The following is a 13,460-nucleotide window of genomic DNA, read 5'->3' on the forward strand; positions in this document are numbered from 1 at the left end:
TGCCTGTAATCCCAATGACTCAGAGTGAGGCAAGAAGATCTGGAGATCAAAGCCTGCTTCAGCAGCTTAGTAAGGCCCTAACCAACCTAGTGAGAACCTGACTCCATATAAAAAAAAAAATTCTGGAAATGTAGCTCAGGGTTAGAGTGTCCCTGGGTTCAATCCCCAGTACCAAAAACCAAAAATAATATAACAATAATTAAAATATAAATAAAAAAGAGAACATCTAAAAGAAACCCAAAAGAACATTATGCATCAAAGATCAATAATCAGATTAACAGAAGATTTAACAACTGCTGCAGACACAAGCAGATAAAAGAGATTTCCAAAGGACTGAACAACAACAACCTGTCATTCTAGAGATTTATGACTAGTTAAACTATAACTAGAGTAGGGGCAGGAAAGGACAGCTTTCTCCCTGAAAAAAACTATTAATCTGTTATTAAACAACTAAACCACATATTTTGGTGCACACCAGTAATCCAAGCAGCTCTGGAGGCTGATAGCAGAGGGTCGCAAGTTCAAGGACAATCTCAGCAACTTAGTGAGGCTTTAAGGAATTCAGGGAGATGCTGTCTGTAAGTAAAATATAAAAAAGGGCTTGGGATGTGGCAACCCTGGATTCAGTCCCCAGTACAAAAAAGAATACATCTGAATAAAGCAAAATGACCCCAGAGAAAATGTATCATTTGAAGGAGGAATAATTCACACAATACAATTGAAAAAGATCTTTATCATTGTGGAATTAGAAAATACATAAACAAAGAAACAAAATGGAGTCAGGTGACAACAGTGTTCTGAGGAGAGCAAGATGAGAGGTGTGTCAGAGCAACCTGGAGGGGAAGGGCCCTGCTTTGGACAGGGCAAGTTTTCTTTCTCAACATCAGCACAACTGAACTTCTGAGCCAGAACAGTCCTTAGGGTGGGAGCTGACCTGGGCATGAAAGGATGTAGACAACACCTGCCATTTTAACAACCAAAAGTGTCTCTAAACAATATCACAGGCCCTTAGGCCTGCTCCTGAGGGCCCTAGAAAGAGGTGTTCAAGAAGGCAGGGGCTGGCCTTGGATGCCAGGAGGTACAGATAGGGACCCAACTCCAAGCTGGTCCCAGCGTGTCCAGGCACAATCTAGAGGGGACCATCCAATTACTAGTATCCAACAGGATCTCAAAATTACTCTTCTGTTTCTGAGCTGGAAAGGGGACTGATGTGTTCTTTGAGCAACTCCAGCGGGTACAACAGGCTCTTCTCTGCTGCCTTGATATCTTTTTCCAGATTTTCCTGAAGCTGCTGGCAAAGCGACCAAACCAGAAGAACCAGTAACACCAGGCACAGAGCCCCCAGGACAACCACAGCCAGCCACATAAGCCATAGGTATTCCATGGGGGCCTGAACCTCCAGGTCACTGAGGGGCCCACTATCACAGCCACAAGGTACCCCTCAACAGCCAGCCATGTCCCCTACTCTTCTGAAAAGAAGTTGTAGGCCCCAGCATGGTGATATTGGGCAGTCATCACCACCAGGGCTTGGAGACGGGTATCATAGTGGATGGAGCCTGGCTCCTCTGCAGGTAGGTCCTGGCCCTCAAAGATCCAGCGCGCATAGGCCAACTTGGAGGAGAGGGACAGGGAAGTACCAAGTCTGTGCCCACTACCATTGTGATGTTTTTCAGCATTCACCTGATTGTAGGAACAGAGAGGGAAGGTAGCAGAGTCAGTGCAAGAGACCAAGGGCCAGGGAGGTGTGATGTGAAAAATCCACCTAAGGACCACAGCCCATCTGGAGTGGAGGGGAACACAAAAAAGCTCACCTTTCTTAGTGCCATGAAGGTCACAAAAGCCTATGGTATCTGAGATCCCCATGTTCTGAACAAGTAGAGATCTGGCAGAGGAAAGGGGTATCAGAAGTGTGGTTCCAACCACCGTATCCACACACCTTCCTGGTCCCAGCCCTTGCAGAACCCAGCTCACCCAGAGTAGCTGGCCACAGACAAACAGTGACTAGTGTTGATGCTCCAGGCAGAGTTGGAGTCCCACGCAAGGACACAGTCTGCACAGATGTGGTACTTCACAGAGTCTGCCAGGGGCAGCTGGACCAACTGAGAGCAGGAGCCAGCAAAGAGCAGCTTCTGTGGGAGAAGAGGAGTGAGAGGGTTGGTAGGGCCACATGCATCCCAGGGCTGCTCAGACTCCAAGGAGCACAAGCATGAGAGGTGCCCACATGAAGAAGAGGCAGAAGACAGCACTGCAAAGCAAGGTGCAAGTCTCAAGAAAACAGGGAGGCTATACACACAGAAGGCATGAAACATTTTCCTCCAGTGCCCTTGGCTCTCACAATGGCACCAGAACAGCATAAGGTGTTCTCTGTTTGAATGGTAACTGCCAATCTGAATGGTTACACAACCCCATATTCTTTCTGCCATTACTCCATGTGCTGGGGAACAATTTTAAGTGATAATAGCTGCAAAAGGCAAACAAATCATCATCCAGAGGATGCTGCAAATGTTTATGAGGGTTAAGGAAAAAGACAACACTTCAGGGGACATGGTGGGGAATCAGCAGGTCAGGCCCAGAGCACCACTGGGGACTAGGCAGAAACCAATGCTGGGAGGGCACCATAAACATGTCAAAGCTGGGGAAGTCTGGCGAGTATGGAGAGAATCAGAGAAGAGGCTGTAAGCAGAGTCCTGGACCCACATAGAGGTGTCTAAAAAAAACATGAGTTTTCTCCAGGACTAATTCTGGGGATGCAGCCCTGCAGGGACCAGGGTATACATAATGCTCCTGTGGAGTGCCAATCCTGTCAGCACACACCCTGACTTCCCAGGCTTGCCCTGAGCTGACTTAGGTGTGCTGAACTGGCCAAGCATGCCAACCTGATTTGGGGATGGTGGAGTGGGTGCAATGGCAGTGCATGGAGTCTAATTAGCTACCTTGCTTGGTGACAGCACAAGGCTTTCCACAGTTTACTTATCAAACACTTGCAGTTCCTCAATCAGGTGGACCCCATGCCTCAAGATCACAGCCTTGAGCAACCAGCCACCTCCTGGAAAAGTCTGGAGAAGGGAGTGTCAATGACAGGGAATGAGACTCTTGGGTGTCTCCCAGCCCTAGACACACCCAAGAGCTTACCTACCTGTGCAATTAACAGCAGTGTATAGGTGGCTTTGTCAAATCCTGTAAATTGGTAAGCCACCAGGTGGGTGAAGTTGGTGTTTTCATGAGCGGGGGCTGGCCCCATGAAGGCTCTACCTGCTCGTCCATCAGTGGGTGCTTCTTGATGAAGATGAGGGTTCTGTCAGCCAGCTTCAGAGAACTGGTGTGACCATGGTGATGGTGCCATTTGTTGATGCACTTGTGGGGGTAGGGGTATGGACAGGGGAGCTATCAGCTGGTGGGAGGCCACTGGAACTGACAGGGAACACTTCCTGCCCAAAGGACTCACTGAACCAGGCTGGGGGCTGGGTACTGGGTCAGTGTATTGACCCCACTTCTGCACTTCCTCAAGCAACCCAGGGTGGGTTTCTGCCTAGTCCCCAGTGGTGCTCTGGGCCTGACCTGCTGATTCCCCACCATGTCCCCCTCCTTGTAGGGACCTTGGAACACCCACTGGATCTCTTCCAACTGGTACTTACAGACTGATGAAAGGTCCACATTACCCCTGTTGCAATGAGAGAGGGATCTCAAGGGTCAGGTCCGATGCCCACCTTAACATCTCACCCCAGCTCCAGAGATTGCAGGAATGTAGGGATCAGCAGAAAATGCTCATGGGCAGAATAATATACCAGCAGGCAGATCTAAGGTACCACCAGGCAGGGCCTTGCCTACTTTTCCCAGGGGCCTTTAAAAGGGGCAAGTACTCAGTGTTCCAGACACTGAACACTTGGATGTCCCTATAGGACAGCATGGTTCAGGCCCTTCCACCCACATACTGCCCTTGACCTGAACACCTGCTCATCCCCACCCCAGCATTCCTGGCCAACTCACCATCACATATGAAATACACCAAAGAAGGTGGTCTTGTGCCAGGAGGCACCCTGCAGGGTGTGCACAGCCTGCAACTGGTTGAAATAGAGCTGCTGGTTGGGCACTGAGCACCCCAGCTGTGACTTCAGGAATTTGGTCCACTTCTTCTGCAGTGTGCGTGCACCGGCTATGTCACTCTGGCAGATATCAAGGGGATGCACTGGGTCAGCCGCTGCCCAGCCCAGAGGGTTCCCAGGGCTCATGCTGGGGGCTCAATATCTTGCAGACACGGGTAACTTGGGTCAGCAGCTGCTTGGTACAGCAGTCGTATTCCACCACCGTCTCACTGAAGAAGTACACCTTGTCGTCATCCCCTGTGATGCTCCCCACACTCTCAGGGACATAGGCAGAGGCAATGAAGTGGGGCCCTGCAGCAAGGCAAGGAGTTTCAGTCATGAGGTGACAAGGACCTCACAGGTTTCCCACCCTGGGCTTCCCCAGTCCTTCTCCCTGCTCACTGTTGAGCCATGAGGCCTCGTACTCTGCCTTCATGGGGTGATAGGGCCCCATGTTCTGGAGGATGACAGGCTGGGTGCCCAGGAAGTTATTGAGGGTGGCTGAGTACAACTCACCATCTGTGGGAAATGGAAGCATAGTCAGGCCATAAACAAGGTGTAGACACCCCAGAGTGTGTCAAGTTCCAAGGGACTCACTCAAAACAGGCACATCCACTCACCTACAAGAAGGCCAATGTGGCCCATAGCTGGGTCATAGGGACAATTCCCCTTCCCATCATCAAAATCTTCATGCTCCAAAGTGAAGGTGAGCATGTTCTAGAGGCAGAGGGAGCCAGTCAGAAAGATGAGCATGAGGGCAGGACCCCATACTGGAGGCCAGGTTGGCAGGCAGCCAGGGTGGGGCAGCACTCACAATGTAGGTGCACTAGGGCTAAAAGGTGTAGGTACCACAGACATACAGATGGGAGGTGTTTTAAGGCTGCAGGAAGCAGATGCAGTTGAAACACTCCATCTTGGGGATAAAGGGATCAGTCAGTGAGACCCCTAGGTGAGGGCCACTAGTGCTGAGGCTAAAGAGAGGTCTGCCCTCAAGTGACAGTACTCCAGGGAACAGTGCCCTGTGAGGCCCAGGAGGCCAGGAGTGCCTGAGCATTCACATGGTTGCTCTTCCCTTTCTCAGTACACTCGATCTTCTTCTCAGCTGGTGCCTCCCAGAAGATCTAGTGGACAAGGAATATGGTAATGTCATAAGTAGATGCAGAGAAGGATGATACCCTGTGGGAAATCTTGATCCTCATCCTCCGGAAGCTTCTTTCAGTAGAGGACAGAAGCCCCTAGCCACCAGCAAGGAGCCCTGGCACTTGTCTTCCAAGTCGCTCAGGAGGCTGAGGCAGAAATATTACAAATTGAAGGCCAGCCCTTGCAATGTAGTAAGAACTTGTATGTAAATAAAGTTTGAAAAGGGACTGGGAATGCAGCTCATAGAGTGTCCCTGTGTTTAAGCTCAAGTACATGGGTATGTTTGGGGGGAGTCCCATAGTACTTCATCATGGCATAATGCAGTAAGTGCCATAGAAGGGAACAGAGAGCTTGCTGATCCTGATGGGGGTTGGGAAGGCCTGGGGGCACACTATTTGATGAGATACCATGTGGTTTAATTGGGTCAAATGGTGGTTGCATTCCAAGCTTTCTGAGGAATCTCCATATTGCTTTCCAGAGTGGCTGTACCTATCAAAATTGATTTATTCTAAGCAAGTGTCTTCCCATGTCTTTTAAGTTTAGTGGCAAGGAGTTCTTTTTCCAAGGATGTCATGCCACTTTTTAAATTATTGTTGAAACTCCAAATATGTGTAGCTTTTCATCCACCCTTCCCACACATAAGTAAATGAATATCACAGTATCTCACTGGATCTCCAGTGCCCATATGTGTTTGCAGCTGATGGCAGGGTTGAAGTTTTGTGGCAGAGATCAGAGAGCACAGGCTCAGAATGTTTCTCTCCTCCTTATTTCCCATCCTTTTATCATTGGAGATGGAGCCCAGCAGCCTGCTTGAATCCTTAGGTAGTGTGACCCTAGAATATTGGTGGCATTATTTCTACTCTCCATTAGGCACCAATAGCGAAAAAGCAAATTGGGAGCACACTTATAGCATCTGCAGTAAGTACGAAGTTTGTGTGCATGTGTTGGGCTGCAGTGATGAGATGAATCCTCTTTGTTAATATGTGACTTGCAACTTGAAGCCTCCCCAGTCTCGGAATTATAAAGCAGGTTGCTCTGTGGGCAGCCTTTCAGCCAGAGAACACATGGAACAGAGCAAGGGATAATCCTGGGAATGCAAAGAGCACACTGGAATTTTTTGTCCTTTCCCTTTTGGTGGTGACTTTAGGTAACGGCTTCGTCAAAACCTGGCTGATTTCATAAAGCCTTGGAAGTAAGGGCTGCTAGAAATGAGAGCACACTGAAGTATGTCAGCAAAAGAAGAACAAGGGGCTGCTCTTGTAACATGCACTCTAGTACCTTGACCCCTCTCCTAAAAACTATAGTTCCGAGTCGGGCGTGGTTGTGCATACCTGTAATCCTAGTGGCTCTAAAGGCTGAGGCAGGAGGATTGCAAGTTCAAAGCCAGCCTCAGCAAAAGCAAGGCCCTAAGCAACTCAGTGAGACCCTATTGCTAAATAAAATATGAAAAAGGGCTGGGGATGTGTGTCAGTGGTTAAGTGTCCCTGGGTTCAATCCCCTGTAAAGGGGGGATTTTTTGTGTATGCTAATTATATAGAATAGTGGGTTTTGTCGTGGTATATTTGAAACTGCATATACCATAACTGTAGCATAGACAAAGGGGTCAGAGGGAGAGTTGAAGGGATGCAAGGGGAGGGTACCCTGAATGAAATATATCAATCAGAATATCATGAATCCTATAAAGAAAGAAACTTTCAAGCCTGCCACAGAACTAAGACTCTGTCTACCAACAACAGATGGAGCTGGGGGTGGGGGGCTTATGTCATGTCCCTTTGGCTTGGAAACAAATATTTGTAAACACTTTTTCAGAACCTAACATAAATTGAGACTGAAATAGAAGACAGGAACTTATTGTACTTGATCATGACCTGTTGGCATATTACTTAAGATTTATTGATTCCCTTCTTCTATAAGTCCATAGTCATAAAGAGAATTGGAATCATTCTGTTAAAAACTAGAATGCTAGGTAGTGCTTGTCCTGGAGAAAATGTACCAGAGTTTGTGCCTCAAAGAAGTGGAGTGGAGTTACAGCTACAAACCTGTTTTCTCTGATATCCATTTCTAGGAAATTGTTTTCACAATATCTGAGCATCTGTTAATTACTTGGTAAAATGAATTTCTGAGCAGAATTGTACTGTGGTCTGATAACTCAGAAAATCCCCTCTTATTCACCCCTCACAAACACTTTGCCTAGCATTTTTACAAGGATTCTCCCCTCTTCAAAGATGAAGAATGATTGTTGTTTTTATTTTATCAATCCACATATTTAAACAAGTTTATTTCTGTTTTGTTTTATACCTGAAATTGAACCCAAGGGTAGTTAACCACTGAGCTATATCCCCATCCCTTTTTCTATTTTATTTAGATACAGGATCTCACTACATTGCTGAGGCTGGCTTTGAACTTGCAATCCACTTACCTCAGCCTTCAGAGCTGCTGATATTACAGGGGTGCAACACTGCACCCAGCTAAATGTAACTTTTTAATTCCACTTCTACACATGGGTGTATAAAGTCAATGTGACCTCAACTGATGTAACCTGCAGATTAGCCACTGGTAAACACAAACAAGATTGGTGACTTTTTTAGCAAATGGTTAGACATGTCATCACTTTTCACAGTTTGTCCATGGTTATCATATACAATTTCAGCAAGAATCTTGCAGTTTCAAATGTAAGTACTTGCCATAAATTTTTATTGAAGGGGCAGGGATAGGAGCTGGGATTTTCACACTAAAGCCTGCTGTCCGTTGTGTGGATAATCCTCAGTTTTTTTCTTTGCATTTGACTGTGCAGATGACATAAAAACATTTTGTGAATTGGAAAGTATGATCACATTCCCCCTCAGGTTTCATTGAGGCACAGATTCCTAGTGAATCTAGTTTATGCCTGCACATTTTTGGGGAGGTGAAGTACTTTTGCTCTGAAGGATGCTGCAGCCATTTTTCAAGTGGGAAAAAAGTTATCTCTAATACATGTGAAATTTTTCACTACCTAAGAAGAAGGGAGTTGGAAAACAGCTTTTTTCTTTTTCTTTTTTTTTCCTTTTTCTTTCTTTCTTTCTTTCTTTCTTTTTTTTTTGTACCTGGGATTGAACTCAGTGGCACTCAACTACTGAGCCACATCCCAGCCCCTTCCCTTTTTTATTTTATTTAGAGACAGGTTTTCCCTGACATGCTTAGGGCCTTGCTAAGTTATTGAGGCTGGCTTTGAACTTGCCAACTTCCTGCCTCAGCCTCCTGAGCTGCTGGGATTACAGGCATGCCCAGCTAGGAAGCAGTTTTAAGTCACAGAGACATTTGATGTGCATATTTGTGTGAGTTAGAGTCTTACTAGAGACATTTTTTAAAATAGTTTTTAAGTTAGAGATGAACTCAATATCATTATCTGGTTTAGGCATTTTTATGTGGTGCTGAGGATTGAACCCCAGTGCCTCACTTGTGCTAGGCAAGCACTCTACCACTGAGCCACAATGCCAGCCCACAAATTAATGTATTAAAGCTCAGATTTTCCTCCTGTCAAGTGGAGTATTACCAACATACTTGACAGGGTTGCAAAGAGGAGTTAGAAAAAGTGCTTAGAATATATTCTCTATAATCCTTAGATATTGTGATTAATGTATCATGCACAATTTCAAGTAGCTTACATCATAAGACAGAGCTAAAAAGGGTGAAATGAATATCCCCCCAGTGATAGAAAGTGGTAGAAAAAGCAATTTGACACATTCTGGAATCCTGATACATTTTTACTCTGGAGTCCTGATACATTCTTACTCAGATCGTGAATGGGGTTCTGTGTGCCCCTCCTATGGTCCATGATGGTTTTGCTAGGTTTGTATATAGTAGGAGTACAGGTAGAGCAGCAGATGATACAGCCTCAGGGCCAGGCTGTATTTATCCACATTATCTGGGAAAAGACCTGAGGTTTCTGGTGGAGGAAACAAACAGTAGCTGATAAAGTTTGGTAGTACTAAGCATGATTCCAGAGAAAGCAATGCTCCCCAGCTAGCTGGTGACAGATTCCTGCTTGCTCTTCCTTTAAGCTAAGAGATGAGCAGAGGTTGATGAGAAGGGAGTGGGCGTGAGTTTGATTCTTCCTCATGGCTTATCTTTGTGAAATAGGTTAGGGAGATTGTTATTTGGACCTTCAGGATATTTCTGTACCCCATAATGAGCGAGTCTGTGCTAGACAGATTGATAGCACTCCATAAATAGAGATGGCCCCCACCTTATGATGGGTTGACTTAAAATATTTCAACTTTACAGTGATGTGAGAGCAGATCTTGGCAACCACTCTGTTTTTTTTTTTCACTTTGAGTTCAATATTCAGTGAATTCCATGAGCCTTACAACACTGTGTTGTAAATTGAGCTTTGTGCTGGGCACAGGGGTGCAGGCCTGTACCTGTAATCCCAGCAGTTTGGGAGGCTGAAGCAGGAATATCACAAGTTTGAGTTCAGCTTTACCAACTTGGCGAGGCCCTAAGCAACTTAGCGCAACTCTGTCTCTAAATAAAATACAAAATAGGGATGAGATGTGCCTCAGTGGTTGAGCGCCCCTGAGTTCAATCTCCAGTACCCCCTCGCAATAAAAAGAGGTATGGTATCAGTGATTTTGCTCTGCAGCAGACTCACACCACTGGAGTTTGTTTAAGGCAAGCTAGGCTGAGATTTGATATTTGGTGGGTTAAGTGCATTGAATGCATTTTAATACAATGTTTTTAACTTCCTGTGGGCATCCTTTTATTGTAGATTGAAGAGCATGAGTATTGGTTAGTGGGTTGAGGATTAGGGGACAACCTCTAAATGTTTATGTCATCTATAGAAAAGCAAAGAATTGACATAAACTAGTCTGTGTTAGTTACATATTAAAATTCTTGATGTGCCATATGCTGATAAACGTATAACAAATTATTGCTGTAATGACTGATAACACTCAGTTTGGAATTGGGTAGACATATTAGCATATGATTCTTTGGAGCCAGTACAAACTTATAAACTCACACAACTAATTAATAACCCTTGTGTGATGGGTACTGTGCTAAGTGGTTTAGGTATATTTGTTCATTTAAACATCACTGTAACTTTTTTTTTTTTGGTACCAGGGATTGAACCCTGGGAAACTTAACTACAGAACCACATCCCCAGCTCTTTTTTTATAACAAGAGCCACATCCCCAGCTCTTTTTTATATTTTATTTAAAGACAGGGTCTTGATAAGTAAGTTGCTTAGGGCCTTGCTAAGTTGCTTAGCTGGTTTGAACTTGCAGTCTTCCTGCCTAAGCCTCCAGAGTTGCTGGGATTACTGGTGTGTCACCATGCCTGGCATAGAACCTCTTTTGAAAGGAGAAAACTGAAGTTCATAGAGTTCAAGAAGCTATCCCAAGGTTACATGAGTTGTTAGTGACAGAATTTCCATGGGGACCCGCACAGCCTGGCTTCAGGGTTCATGCTGTGGACTCAAAACTATACTGTCACCTCTCAGCAAAATTTCAACATTGCTAATCTGAAGTTTCCTTAAGTTAGAAAAAGTCACACAAGAGCACAGTCTAAATCAGAGCTAAACTTGACTAAATCCTCTTGCTCTGTCCCATTTGCAAGCAGGTACAGCTGTAGGTCGGGGAAGTAGATTCCTTACTCCCTTTGAGTGTCCAGAATTACCCCTTGAAAGCCACACACTCCTCCTGGCTGTGTCTTCTCTCCCACAGGCATCCCTCTTTTCGCAGACTGTGCCAAGCATACATCACTCTCTTTATACAGGAGTCTACAAGGGCCTCCCAAAGCATATTTAAGTGTTACCTTATGGCTAATTTTCTCCCTGGAATCAGCCACTGTGGAATTCTGAAGAACCAAACACTTGCCTTTATCACATTGTTTACACATATAAGCCATTTTATTTTATTTTATTCTTGTACCAGGAATTGAACCCAATGGTGTTTAACAACTGAGCCACATCCCCAGCCCTTTTCTTGTATTTTATTTTGAGATAGGGACTCGCTGAGTTGCCTAAAGCCTCACTATATTGCTGATACTAGCCTTGAAGTTGACATCCTCCTCCCTCAGCCCCCTGAGCTGCTGGAATTACAGGTATGCACCACCACCCCTAGCACATTCCCAGCCCCCTCCATCACTCAGACACTCATACTCCACCCCAACTGTACACTTTTGAGTTATTTTTAAGCTACCCCCTAGGGCCCTCTTCTTCATTGGAGTGCTCTTTTTGTCACCAAATAATGTAGATCAGTGCCTTTAAAATAAAAATGTCTTAATTTGAAGATTATTTTTCCCTTTGGTCACTCTAGGCAAAGAAATGGCATTTCTTCTCATTGTGAACCATCAGGATGCTGCAATGTAGGACACATTCTTTGTTGATATTTTGTTCTCTCAGTGGGATAATTGTAGATATTTCTGCCACATCAATCTGGGTTGTGTTATCCATCTGGCATACACTACGGAGGATGGACATGGTCAGGAAGAAAAGGGCAGTGGTGTCCAGGGCTTATCTCTACCTAATGGTGGACCGTTATTGTGGCCTGAAGCAAAGGGTAGAGCTATTGCACCTCTGAAGGGTGCACAGCTGCCTACAGATTCACCTGTGATAGTTTCTTACCCTGAAGTGTACAGGGTAGACCAGGCACAGTGGTGCATGCCTGTCATCCCAGCATCTCAGGAGGCTGAAGGAGGAGGATCACAAGTTCAAAGCCAACCTCAGAAACTTAGTGAGGTGCCAAGCATCCCAGTGAGACCCTGTCTCTAAAAAAAATACAAAATAGTGCTGAGGATGTGGCTCAGTGGTCAAGTGCCCCTGAGTTCAATCCCGGGTTACCCTGGTCCCTCAAAAAAAAAACCACAAAAAACAAAAAACAAAGAGCTGCTGGAAAGGGTTTGACATCTTTCTCACTCTGGGTAACGTGACTGTCGTGTCAGTATTTTAGCCTTACATCAGTGATGCCCAGGCAGCTTTATCTATCGATGGCCATCTCGCATGCCCCCAATTGTAGCCTGTCTTATGTCTTTTGCATAACTCAGTCCTGCACCATCAATGCTGCTTGATGTTGATAGTGACCATGAAATAATAAGAAGGTGGGGCATGATCTAGGTGGGTACATGCACACTTGGTGGCTAAAATTTTCATGGTTCTGTGTGTATTCATAAAGGACCATGAAAGTGTCAAGAGCATTGATTTTTGAGGTTACAAATTAAATCTGGTGGGTAGGAAAATTTGCACAGATAGAAACTATTAATAATGAGGATTGAATGTCTCTCTCCCTGTGTGTGCAGCTGGAAAGAGGAACCACTTTTGTGATGCAGTGAAAAATCCCTCACCTACCAATTTATAACACTTTAGCTTTGGCTAAATCTCCAATTTCTCTTATCCTTCTGTAAAATGGAATGATACCATAGGGATTTATGAACATTAAATAATTTGATGACCTTAGAACAGTAGGTAGTTGATACATATGTGTGTCCCCTGCATAGATAGTATTATTTTGGCGGATGTGGGTGGTGGTGATGGTGATGTGAGCCTTGGAGACATTAAGCATCAACCTCAGCATCTTAATATTGAAAGGAATAATGTTTCTAGTTATTCTGGTTTATTTTCCACTCAGTACATACTATAATAACTATTTGGAAGACTATTGTGAGCATTCAATAAAATATCCTGCTGGATAGATTTTGGTCATCTTTGAATCCCAATACAATTGGGAGCAGTTTCACAGTCATGGAACAGTATAGATATCGCTTATCATTTTCCTTCTGATTATAAGTATCACCTAGGATTTGTAATTTTTTTTTCAGTATTGAGGGTGTAACCCAGGGCCTTGCATATGCTAGGCAAGTGCTCTACCACTGAGATGCATCCCCAGCCTATTCTGATTCTCCTTCTTCTTCTTCTTATTATTATTATTTTGAGACAGGGTCTTCCCAAGTTGTTGAGGCTGGCCTGCAATGTGTCACCCTATTGCCTCAGCCTCTCAAGATGCTAAGATTATAGGTATGTGCCACTGTGACCAGCAAGAAACACAAGTTATTTTTTTTGTACCAGGAAATAAACCCAGGGGGCATTTTATCCACTGATCCACATCTCCAGTTCTTTTATATATTTTATTTAGAGACAGGGTATTGCTAAATTTCTTAGGGTCTCACTAAGTTGATGAAGCTGGCTTCAAACTTTCAATCCTCCTCCCTCAGACTCCCAAACTGCTGGGAATACAGGTGTAAACCACTGTGCCTGTCAGGATA

At 44.9% G+C, this 13,460-nt stretch overlaps 1 pseudogene; it reads right to left on the reverse strand.

The window, feature by feature from the left end:
* Positions 1 to 1,043: 1,043 nt before the first annotated feature.
* The window catches only part of LOC143389050 (semaphorin-4C-like), a 29,479-nt pseudogene continuing 17,062 nt past the window's right edge, over positions 1,044 to 13,460 (reverse strand).

Source organism: Callospermophilus lateralis, unplaced genomic scaffold (assembly GCF_048772815.1).
Source record: "Callospermophilus lateralis isolate mCalLat2 unplaced genomic scaffold, mCalLat2.hap1 Scaffold_43, whole genome shotgun sequence".
Taxonomy (NCBI): Eukaryota; Metazoa; Chordata; class Mammalia; order Rodentia; family Sciuridae; genus Callospermophilus; species Callospermophilus lateralis.